The sequence below is a fragment of the Myodes glareolus genome, chromosome 5 (genome assembly GCF_982192425.1).
Source record: "Myodes glareolus chromosome 5, mMyoGla1.1, whole genome shotgun sequence".
Lineage (NCBI taxonomy): Eukaryota > Metazoa > Chordata > Mammalia > Rodentia > Cricetidae > Myodes > Myodes glareolus.
Window position 1 is genome coordinate 88,892,783 of NC_142030.1, and position 11,227 is coordinate 88,904,009.

Consider the following 11,227-nt stretch of genomic DNA (forward strand, 5'->3'; position numbering starts at 1 on the left):
TTACATCCACCCCCCCACACCCCCGTGCACCCAAGTTTTGCCTGACAATCTTGTCTACTTCCAGTATCCAGGAGGATAACTATATGATTTTCTTTGGCTTCACCTTCTTATTTAGCTTCTCTAGGATCACTAATTATAGGCTCAATGTTCTTTAATTATGGCTAGAATCCACTTATGAGTGAGTACATACCATATTCCTCTTTTAGGGTCTGGGTTACCTCACTCAGTAAAGTGTTTCTATTTCCATCCATTTGCATGCAAAATTCAAGATATTATTATTTTTTACCGCTGAGTAAAACTCCAATGTGTATATGTTCCACACCTTCTTTAACCATTCTTCTATTGAGGGGCACCTAGATTGTTTCCAGGTTCTGGCTATTACAAATAGTGGTGCTATGAACATAGTTGAACAAATGCTTTTGTAGTAAGATATGGCATCTCTTGGGTATATTTCCAAGAGTGGAATTGCTGGGTCCTGAGGTAGGTTGACTCCCAGTTTCCTGAGAAACTGCCACACTGATTTCCAAATTGGCTGCACAAGTTTGCATTCCCACCAACAATGGATGAGTGTTCCCCTTACTCCACATCCTCTCCAGCATAGGCTATCATTGGTGTTTTTTATTTTAGTTATTCTGACAGGTGTAAGATAGTATCTCAATGTTGTTTTGATTTGCATTTCCCTGATCACTAAGGAGATTGAGCATGACCTTAAGTGTCTTTTGGCCATTCGAAGTTCTTCTGTTGAGAATTCTCTGTTCGGTTCAGTACCCCATTTTTTAATTGGGTTAATTAGAGTTTTAGTGTCTAGTTTCTTGAGTTCTTTGTATATTTTGGAGATCAGATCTTTGTCTAATGAGGGGTTGGTGAAGATCTTCTTCCAATCAGTAGGTTGCCTTTTTGTCTTAATGACAGTGTCCTTTGCTTTACAGAAGCTTCTCAGTTTCAGGAGGTCCCATTTATTCATTGTTGCTCTTATTGTCTGTGCTACTGGAATTCTACGTAGGAAGTGGTCTCCTGTGCCCATGTGTTGTAGACTACTTCCCACTTTCTCTTCTATCAGGTTCAATGTGGTCAGATTAATATTGAGGTCTTTAATCCACTTGGACTTGAGTTTTGTGCATGGTGATAGATATGGATCTATTTTCATTCTTCTACAGGTTGATCCAGTTATGCCTGGCTAACTTTTCAATTTTCAAAAATGTTTTTGGTTTTAAAAACGAGCATACAATGTGTTAATTAGATACCACTATGAAATATTTGAACAATGTGTGTGTGTGTGTGTGTTTTTGACAGAGTCTCTCTATGTAGAGTAAATTCACCTCAAACTCAGAAATCCCCCTGCCTCTGCCTCCCTAGTCCTGGGATGAAAAGACTGCACACTAGGGCAAAGTGTGTTTCCTGGTTCTTCTTCCCCCTCATCTCTCTCATCTCTGCTCCAACTCCCACCACTCCTGACCCTTCTCTTTAGTCGCCTCCCACTCTTTTGCTCTTTCTTATTCTTTTTGCTTGTTTGTTATGTTTTTTTCAAGAGAAGGTTTCTCTGTGTAGCCATGCTGTCCTAGAACTCACTGTGTAGACCGGGCTGGCCTCGAACTCAGAGATCCGCCTGCCTCTGCCTTTGGAACGCTGGAATTAAAGGTGTGCACAACCACCACCCAGCTCTTCTTTCATGTTCTATAAGTCTTCCCCGCCCCCCCCCCCCAATCTTTATCTTATCAGCTAAAACTGTCTTTTGGTCTCGCAGCTAGGTTTTTAGACTTTGCCATTCTTGTTTACGAATATACATGCATACATATAGGCTAGGATCTGTACATGGTAAGATCATTTTAAGTCTTTTCATTTGTTTTAATTTACTGATTCTCATGAAATCCAGGCTGGCTTTTAACTTGCTGTGTTGAATAGTTGAAGATGACTTTGAACTCCTCATCTTCCCACTTCTATCACCAAGGAGCTGGGATCACAAACTTTCACCACTGTGCCTAGTTTAAAAAAATTTGTGGACCAGGCAGTGGTCCTGGCACTCAGGTGGAACTCCAAGTTTGAGGCTAACCTGGTCTACAGGGCAAGTTCCAGGACAGCCAGCTACTCAGAGAAACCCTGTCTCAAACTGCACCCTCTCAAAATGGGGAATTAATGAATGTGGCCACTTCATGCTTCATTAAGAAACCAGTAGCCATTAATAATCATCTTTGAATCCCTAAGCTGGGGAACTTAAATTCTAACCAGCGGGTGAAGGGTCATCTTTTGCTGAGATAGACTTGACTTCTTCTCTGACAAGAGTTGTAGGCACACAAAGACTCGGCTCTCTAAGAGTTGCCAGGGCTATACTTTGGTGAGGAACTTGATGTGAAAAAATAAAGGGAGAGAGTATGGTGGATGCAAAAGAAGCAGAGGAAGGTGACCGAAGAGGGTAGTGGGAATCCTAGGCAAGATGGTTCTGTGGTTCAAAGCCCCGGGCAGCTTGACTTTGCCAACGTCCACAGTGACCATAGGGATCACCCCCAGAAAGAGTTAACTTTCCCCACTTCAGGATCCTCATCTCTGAAATGTGACCAGTGAAGACCCTCTGAAAGAGGGTAGCTAAATATTAGAGCGCTTGCTCAGCATTCCCAAAGTCCTGGATTCAAATCCTGAGCACCAGCCTCTGAAGATTAAATAAGATTATCCACATAAGGCCGGACATGGACCCCTGCACTCAGCAGGCAGAGGCAAGCAGATCACCTGGTCTAGGATAGTCAGGGCTACACAGAGAAACCCTGTCTTGGAAAACATACAAACAAAAAAAGATCCATGTGAAATTCTAGCTAGCACATAGTGAACACTAAAAGGCAAAGAGATGCTGTGTGGTGTGTGTGTCTGTGTGTGTGTGTGTCTGTGTGGCGTGTGTTTCTGTGTGTGTGTGGTGTGTATATGTGTGTTGCCTAGCATATGTGCCAGCCTGCATCCCATCTAATACTGGAGAAAAACAAAATAAAACAGAGGGACCAAGTATTTTATTTTATGTCTATCTTTTTGTTTTGTTTTGTTTTGTTTTTCAAGACAGTGTTTCTCTGTAGCTTTGGAGCCTGTCCTGGAACTCACACTGTAGACCAGGCTAGCCTCAAACTCAGAGATCCACCTGCCTCTGCCTCCTGAGTGCTGGGATTAAAGGTGTGCACCACCACCCATGCTCCGCTCAGCTATTTTATGTCAATCTTAATCAGCAGTGGGAGCATTGACCAGCATGGTGTGTAGGGCCAGCACTGAGGTTACTGCAAGTCCCTAATCTGACCCATCCCTTCTCCACAGCATTTCTCAGGTTCTCACCATCTGCAGAGTTTCTTCTCTGCCCCGACCCTCACCAGCACACATCCAAACCAGCTCAATAGACTCCTGGGCTCTCTCCGCCGGCCTGCTGACCCAGGGAATATGCTTTAGCTGGATAGAGCTCCCAGATCCAGGGTCCTCAGCCATTCCCACTGGGGTCAGAGTGACCTCAGTCCTACTTTGCAGGCTGGGCAGGTTTCCCTGAAGGTTCCCTGGGGACCTGAATTATCTTACCCTGGGGCAGAGCCAATGGTTAACCAGCCTCCTTGCAATGAATCTCAGAGGTCTGCCCTGGAGTGTACACCCACAGGGCAGGAAAGAGAGCAGACCTTGGCTAGGCTAGAATGAGTGACAGCCCACCATCACCTCCTGCCTCCTTCTCTCCACTTACAAATATAAAAAAATATAAAAAAAATTGTTCATAGTGTGAGTCATGCCTAGAACCCACACACTTGAAAGGTGAAGGGAGAATGATCAGAGATTAAGGTTATTCTTGGCTACATAGAAAATTTGAGGTCAGCCTGGGCTACATGAGAATAACTCAGAAATAAAGAAAACAAAACAAACAACAAAAAACATAGTACAAATAAATATGCATGCACCATGAAGGCTACCTGGTGGTAGGTGGCAGAGTCTTTGGTGGTTTATTTGGTTTTTAATGCCAGTTTGGAGGGCTTCTAGCAGTGTTCTAAAGTATAAAATTCTCTCACTACCAGGCATGGTAGGACACATCTGTTTCTCTAGCACACCATAGGTGCAGTCAGAAGAATCAAGAGAATTGTCTATATACCAAATTTAAGGCTAGCCTGAGCTACATGAACCCTTGTCTTCATAAAAAGCTACCCCCAACAAGAAGATCGAAAGCAGCCAACTGTGATGGTCCATTCCTTTAATCCCAGAATTTGGGAGTCAGAGGCAGGTGGATTTCTGTGAGTTCGAAACCCACTTGGCTCTGAAGAAAGAGACTCTGTGTCAAATAAAAGCATATATTGTTCAAATATTAAATAATGATATTTAAACGCAACGGACACACATACACAAAAACAAAAAGCTAAACTAAAAAAAAAACTGAAACAAGCACCAAGTATGTTTTTTATTGTTGTTTGAGACAGGGTCTTACTATGTAGCCCCAGCTGGACCAGAACTCCACATGTAGGCCAGGCTGGCCTCAAACTCACAGAAATGGCACCTAGCAAGAGTCTTTATTTTCATCTCCAAGAAGATGTATATTTAAAAATCACTTTTTGCCACTTAAGGCTCATGAATGGCTAGCTATGGTGGCTAATGCTTATAGTATAAATCTAGTATTTGGGAAGGAGGCCGAGGAAGAAGGGTTACCACGAGTTTGAGGTCATCTTACCAAACACAGTAAGTTCCAGGCCAGTTAGAGCTACATAGCAAAACTGTCTCAAAACCAACAAAAACTACCCACTCCCCCGCCAAAACAAAACAAAAACAAGAAACCAAGGAGCAGGAGAGGTTTGCTTGCTGCTGCAGAGGATCTGAATTTGGCTCCCTGCATCCATGTCCAGTAGCTGCCAACCACGTGTAGCCTCCAGCTCAAGCGGCTCCAAGACATTAGATGTCCTCTTTTGGTCTCTAAGGGCACCTGCACATAGGTGACATATAATCACACACATACAAAAATAAAATATTAAAAATGAAAACAAAAAACCAGGACTGGTGAGATGGTTCAGCAGCTAAGAGCTTGACAGTATTTCTAGGGAACCAGAGTTTGGTTTCCAGCACCCCCACCAAACAGCTCACAACTGACTGCCTACAACCTGCAGCTCTGGGAGACCCAATGCTCTCCTCTGACCTCTGAGGGCCCCCATACAGGTGCATGCACATAAATAGAATAGCAATAAATCTGTTTAAAAAATAGAGTTAACCAATAATCAAATAGGGTTGGAGGTGGTGGCCCTTGCCTGTGATCCCAGCGTTCTGGAGGCCTAACTAGAGAGTGAGACCCAGCCAAAAAATAAAAAACAACAAAGCTGGTTTTGTCTGGCTGTGGCAGCGCGTGCCTTTAATTCCAGCACTCAGGAAGGCAGAGGCGGGTGGATCTCTGAGTTTGAGGCCAGCCTCGTCTTCATAGTGAGTTCCAGGACAGCTAGGGCTACTCAGAGAAACCCTATCTCGAAAACAAAACAGGAAAATAATGGTTTTTCAGATTTACTTTCCCCAGGCTCACTAGCCCACTCTGTCTCAGGACTGCCCTTCTTTTCTCTTTCGAGACCGAGTCTCACTTTGTAGCTCCGAATGTCCTGGATCTCACTATGTACACCAGGCTGGCCTGAAACTCAGGGATCTGCCGGCCTGTACCTTCTGAGTGCTGGGGTGTGTGCTACCATGCCTGACTGCTCTTCTTTCTTAATAAGATGCCCCTATTTTTGTTAAAAAAATAATAAGAGGGTGTAGGGTTATAGCTTTGTTTGTAGAATGCTTTCCTATCCTGCAAGAAGCCCTGGATTTGAACCCCAGGAGGCCACAAAACTGGGTCCAGTGGTTCAAGATTGTAATTTCAGGACTTAAGGCGGCAGAGCCAAGGAAGTCAGAAGTCTAAGGTCATTCTTGGTGATAGACAGTTTGAGGCCACCCTGTCTCATTCACCCTGTATAAAAAACTAAACCATAATTCCAGGACAGACTCCAAAGCTACAGAGAAACCCTGTCTCAAAAAACAAAAAGCAAACAAACAAAACAACCAACCAACCAACCAAACAAACAAACAAAAACCTAAACCAAAGCGAAAAGAGACACACGTGCTCTTGGGAAAGCACCCCGCGATATTTCAGGCACTTGGGCTCAGAGACCACTGTGCTGTAGGTAACCAGCTCCTCCTTAAGTTCAGAGTCCAGGTTCTTTCTCTGGACCCCAGGCCCCAGGGAAGAACTGGCCCTCCCATTCTGCAAACACCTATCGTTTAGCCCCAGAAGCCCTGGTCTCTGGAGGTTTCCCAACACATCTTCTATCTGCTCAGATCCTGCCCTGTGTATTATCTCACCTGTTGACTCAGAGCCCTGAGATATGGGCCACGCAGTCATTGGTCTCAGAGCAGGTCTGTGCCGGCAACAGTACGAAGTCCCTTGGATACTTTCCTTGGGTATTGCCCAAACAGTTACGAGAAAACGGCACCAGAGGCTTGCTGTGGAGCCAGACTCCTTTCTGCAGGCATAGCCCACAGGCAGCAGCATCTTGCAGCAGCATCTTGCAGCAGCCCATCAGCATTTACAGTGTGGTCGGCAGGCGAGAGAGCGCCCAGGGCACAGGAACACAGACCCTGAAATAGCTCCTCAGTGACACCTAGCTCACTTTCTGGATCCGGAGCTTTCACTCCGGTCCCCTCCCCTCCTTCATCTCCTTCCTCTCCAAACTGCTCCCAACACGTGTCCGTCCCGCATTTAGGAAGATTTAGTGTTGGGTTTGTCCTTGGACACCGGAAGAAGGAAGAATGGCTCTGCTCTTACAGTTGTCCATTTTGAAATTATCAATTAACTTATTTAGAAAAAACACTCTTACTCTGTAGCCCCGACTGGCTGGCAACTCATTCTGTCAACCTCAAACCGTCAGAGATCTGCCCCCCTGCCTGTTGGGACTAAAGGCGGGCCATAGCTGTGGGATTTTCCACCACTGGTCACCCCAGGCCACTACAGCCACTTAGACTACTGTTTTAGTGTCTTCTCTTTAAATAGGCTCCCTCCTACATTGTGACTCAAAAAAACAAGCAGTGTGTGAATCCTCTAGAAGAGGTAAACTCGCAGAACTGGACAATAGGATGGTATTTGCTCCCTACCAATTTCCTAGGCAGTGGGGGTGTAGAAGACTGCCTAACAGATTATTTCAGGATAGGATCACGGGAAGTTCTGGATGTGGGATGTGGAGATTGGGCAACAGTGTGACTGTGGATGACAGAACAGGCCTGTGCACCTCTGACACAGCTACAATGTTAACGTTTGTGTCCGACGCAGCTACAATGTTAACATTTGTGTCAATTTTACTACAACTTCAAAAGTTAAGGGGCTAGGTGGTGGTGGCCCAGGCCTTTAATCTCAGCACTCGGGAGGCATAGACAAACGGATCTCTGTGAGTTCGAGGCCAGTCTAGTCTACAAGAGCTAGTTCCAGGACAGACTCCAAAGCTACAGAGAAACCCCGTCTCAGAAAACCAAAAATAAATAAATAAAACATAAAAGTTAGGGGTTGGAAGAGAAGGTTTAATGGGCAAAAGGGCTTGCTGGGCAAACATGAAGACCCGAGTTTGAATCCTCAGCACCCATGTGAGAAGCTGGGCATGGTTACGGGTGAGCCCCAGCATTGTGGGTAGCCGAGAGAGGCAGATTGCTGGAACTTGCTCGCCACCAGCCTAGCTCCAGGCTCAGTGAGAGATGCTGTCTCAGAGGAAGAAGATAGAGAGGGAAAGATCTGAACATCCAGCCTCTGGCCTCGGTACGTGTACTTGCACACATATATGTGTATCACAGACACATGCGTGCAGGCAGGCACGCATGCGCGTAAAAGCTGAGCATTGTGGGTACAGGACTATAATTCCTGAAATGTAAGAAACAGGAAGAAGCTAAGGCAGGAAGATTTTTGAGTTTGGGCCAGCCTGTGTCTGTACAGAAGATTTTGTTTCAAACAAACAAAAGCCCAGGTAATACAAATAAATTTTTAATCCCAGCACTCCATAGGCTGGCATATCTCTGTGAGTTTGAGGCTACACATCAAATCTACATAGCAAGTTTCACAGCCAGCAAGGGCTAAAATAATACCTTATCTTATCGCAAAACCAAAACAAATCATTTTGTTGTGATACTTCGAAAAGTCAATTAGAAGCAGTTTGAGACTCTCAGCGAGGTGTGGTATTGACTATCTGTAGCCCTAGGTATTAAAAAGACTGAGGCAGGAGAATCCTGTTCTAACCATTTGAGGCCAGCCTGAGCAACATAGCAAGATGCCATCTCAATAGTTTTTTAAAAATTATTTAATTTTCTGGGTGGTGGTGGTGCACACCTTTAATTCCAGCACTTGAGAGATCAGGAGGATCTCTGTGAGTTGGAGGCCAGCCTGGTCTACAGAGCTAGTTCAGACAGGTCTCTGAGTTCCAGGACAGCCAAGGCTGTGCAGAGAAACCTTGTATTAAAAAAAAAATCAAAACAAAAAATATATTATTTAATTTAAAAAGACTCCCCTGTCAGGCATTGTGTTTTTGATCCCAACACTTGGGAGGCAGAGGAAGGTGGATCTCTGTGAGTTCAAAGTCAGTTCAGTCTGGTTTACATAGGGTGTTCTAGGACAGCCAGGGCTGCATAATAAGACCGTCTCTACATAAATATATGACTAAGTAGACTCTGTTATGGTTTTGCAGCGAGTCCCCAGCAGCTTGCTGAGGGATACCGGTGGCAGCAGGTCCACAAACCAAAGTCCCCAGCCATGTATCGGTCAGCTGGTCCCCAGCGAGCCCTGGCGAGCTATGTGAGCAGGCGGCGGGTGGGAGGAACACAGACAAGCACATCGTACAAAATAGAATTAAATATTTATTAGGTGGGTTATTGAGGGGAAGGAAAAAAGGGGAGAAGAGAGAGAGAGAGAGAGAGAGGCTGCAGTGCAGGGAGTGGGGGTGGCTTGTCTCTTAAAGGGACAGAATATTACATACTCTTCTTTGAATATAATTAAAATAATCTATTTCTATGTCCCTGCAAGGATTTGGTAGGCTACTTATAATTTTCTTTTAAAATTTTTGTGTGTGTATGTATTTCCTTAAGCAGGATCCTACCACATAGTCCAGGCTGGCCTCCAGTCACGGTCATCCTGTCTTTGCCTTCTGAGCCCTGGCGTCACAGGCTGGCAAGACCACATCTGCCTTTTAGTTTCCTATTAGTATTAATCACTTGCCACCTCAGAACAAGGGCCATGGAAGCAGCTCAAGGTTAGCCTGGGCTATGAGACCCTGTCTCAAAAGATAACAAGAATAAAAGAATAAGAATGATAAGCCAAGTGGTGGTGGTTCACACCTTTAATCCCAGCACTCGGGAGGCAGAATCAGGAGGATCTGTGTGAGTTTGAGGTCAGCCTGGTCTACACAGAGCGAGTTCCAGGACAGCCAGGGCTGTTACACAGAGAAATCCTGTCTTAAAAACAAACAAATGAACAAAAATTAGAATGATAAACGGTTCCACAGAGACCAGCTGACTTTGGAGCTGAGGATGACTTTAAACTTCTGATCCCCCTGCCTCCACCTTGTGAGCACAGGGATTGTATGTATGTCTACAATCCTGGGCTTTTATATAGTGCTAGAGAGCCAGCCTGAGACTCTGCGCACTATAGGCAAGTGCTTTCCCAAGTGAGCTATGCCCCAGCCTCTGTGAATCTTTTAGAAGTGTTTAACCACATATCACTTAAACCTCTCCTGTCAATGATCTTGAACCACCCTGCTCAAACCTGGATAACCCCTAAAGACTAGAGAAATTAGTGACCCTCAGGTCCCATTCTGGAATTGCCTCACGGGAGCTGTGTGAATACATGGCTGAACTTCTTCGAGTTTGTTCCTTAGCTGAAAGCTGAGGTTGTTAAACCCCTTCTTTGTAAGGTCACTAAAGGACGACTATCATCAGTTCATGCATGTGAGGCACATGTGGCATCTGTCCCTAGGGCTGCCACTGCTGCTGTTACTGCGCGGAGTGAGGGGCATTCCCTGGTCCAGACAGTCTTCACTGACACCCTCGCTTTTCCACTAAGGAAACAATCTCAGAGAAGTTCAGCTCATTGCTATAGAGATGAGGGTGACCTTGAACTTCTGATCCTCCAGCCTCTACTTTCAACTGCTGGAGCTACAGGAGTTACCATGCTTAGTTTATGCACTTCTGGGTACCAAACGCGTGTGCATGCTAGGCAAGCCCTCTGCCACTGAGCACATGCCTAGCGCCACCAAGGTAGCTCCTCATGTGACAATCTGGAAGCAGTCAGAGCAAAGTATTATCCCCACTGTACAATGAGAGGAGAGAAAAACCTCAGTGAAGCGAGTCGGAAGGCAGAAGGGCGTGTGCTGCAAGGTTCACTTCCAGCTGGGCATGATGGCACACTCTGTGAATGCAAGCACAGGGGAGGCAGAGGCAGGAGGATCTCTGCGAGTTTGAAGTCAGCGTGATCTACATAGCAAGAGAGACCTACTTCTATGAGGGACCTAGAATATAGAAAGCCAGAAGGTGTTTTCGAGGAACTGAGCATGGAAGGCAGAATGGAAGCGTTGTTCAGTAAACACAATTTCAGTTTCAGATGATAGAAAATTCTGGAAATAGATGGTGATACTGGATAAACAACAGTGTTCACTATACTCAATACTGCTGAACTGTACGCTTGGATTTAGACTTGATGATCATTTTTTTCTACATTTTACTACAATTTAAAACTAAAAGCAAATATTTAGTAGTGATCTAGCCAAGCACCAACCCTTGCACTTGCAGCACAAATGAGTGCCCTCTGTTCCTGCCTCTGCTCCTCCTCACTATCGTGAGCACCAAAAGTAACAGGCAGAGATGGGGAATTACTTGCTAGCCATCATGAGTCCTAGGGTTCGAGTACCAGCACATAAAAAAGAGAAGAGTTCAGAAAGACATTTGGTATGTCTGTCATCCTAGCATTTGGGAAGCCGAGGCAGACAGATTGTGACTTGAGGTCAGCCTAGGTAATAAAATAAGCCTGGTCTACAGAATAAGATCCTATCTCAAAAGACAAAAAAAAAAAAAAAGAAGAAGGTCAGTTGTGGCGGTGTATGCCAGTAGGATTTGCTGAAGGAAGAGAAGGACAGAGGACCACAAGTTCTAGACCAGCCTGGGCGATAGAGTGAGTTCCAGGACAGCCAGGGTCACACAGAGAAACCCCGTCTCAAAACTTGGGGTGGGGAAACAAAGCCAACAGGATCTG

General features: G+C 45.2%; 1 long non-coding RNA gene across 1 annotated transcript; it reads right to left on the reverse strand.

The window, feature by feature from the left end:
• Positions 1–4,375: 4,375 nt before the first annotated feature.
• LOC146894979 (uncharacterized) lies at positions 4,376–6,695 on the reverse strand. Its single transcript, XR_015001165.2, has 2 exons — positions 6,313–6,695; positions 4,376–4,915 (listed from the first exon to the last, which is right to left on the reverse strand). It is a non-coding gene; the product is annotated as an uncharacterized LOC146894979 (long non-coding RNA).
• Between the last annotated feature and the right edge of the window lie 4,532 nt (positions 6,696–11,227).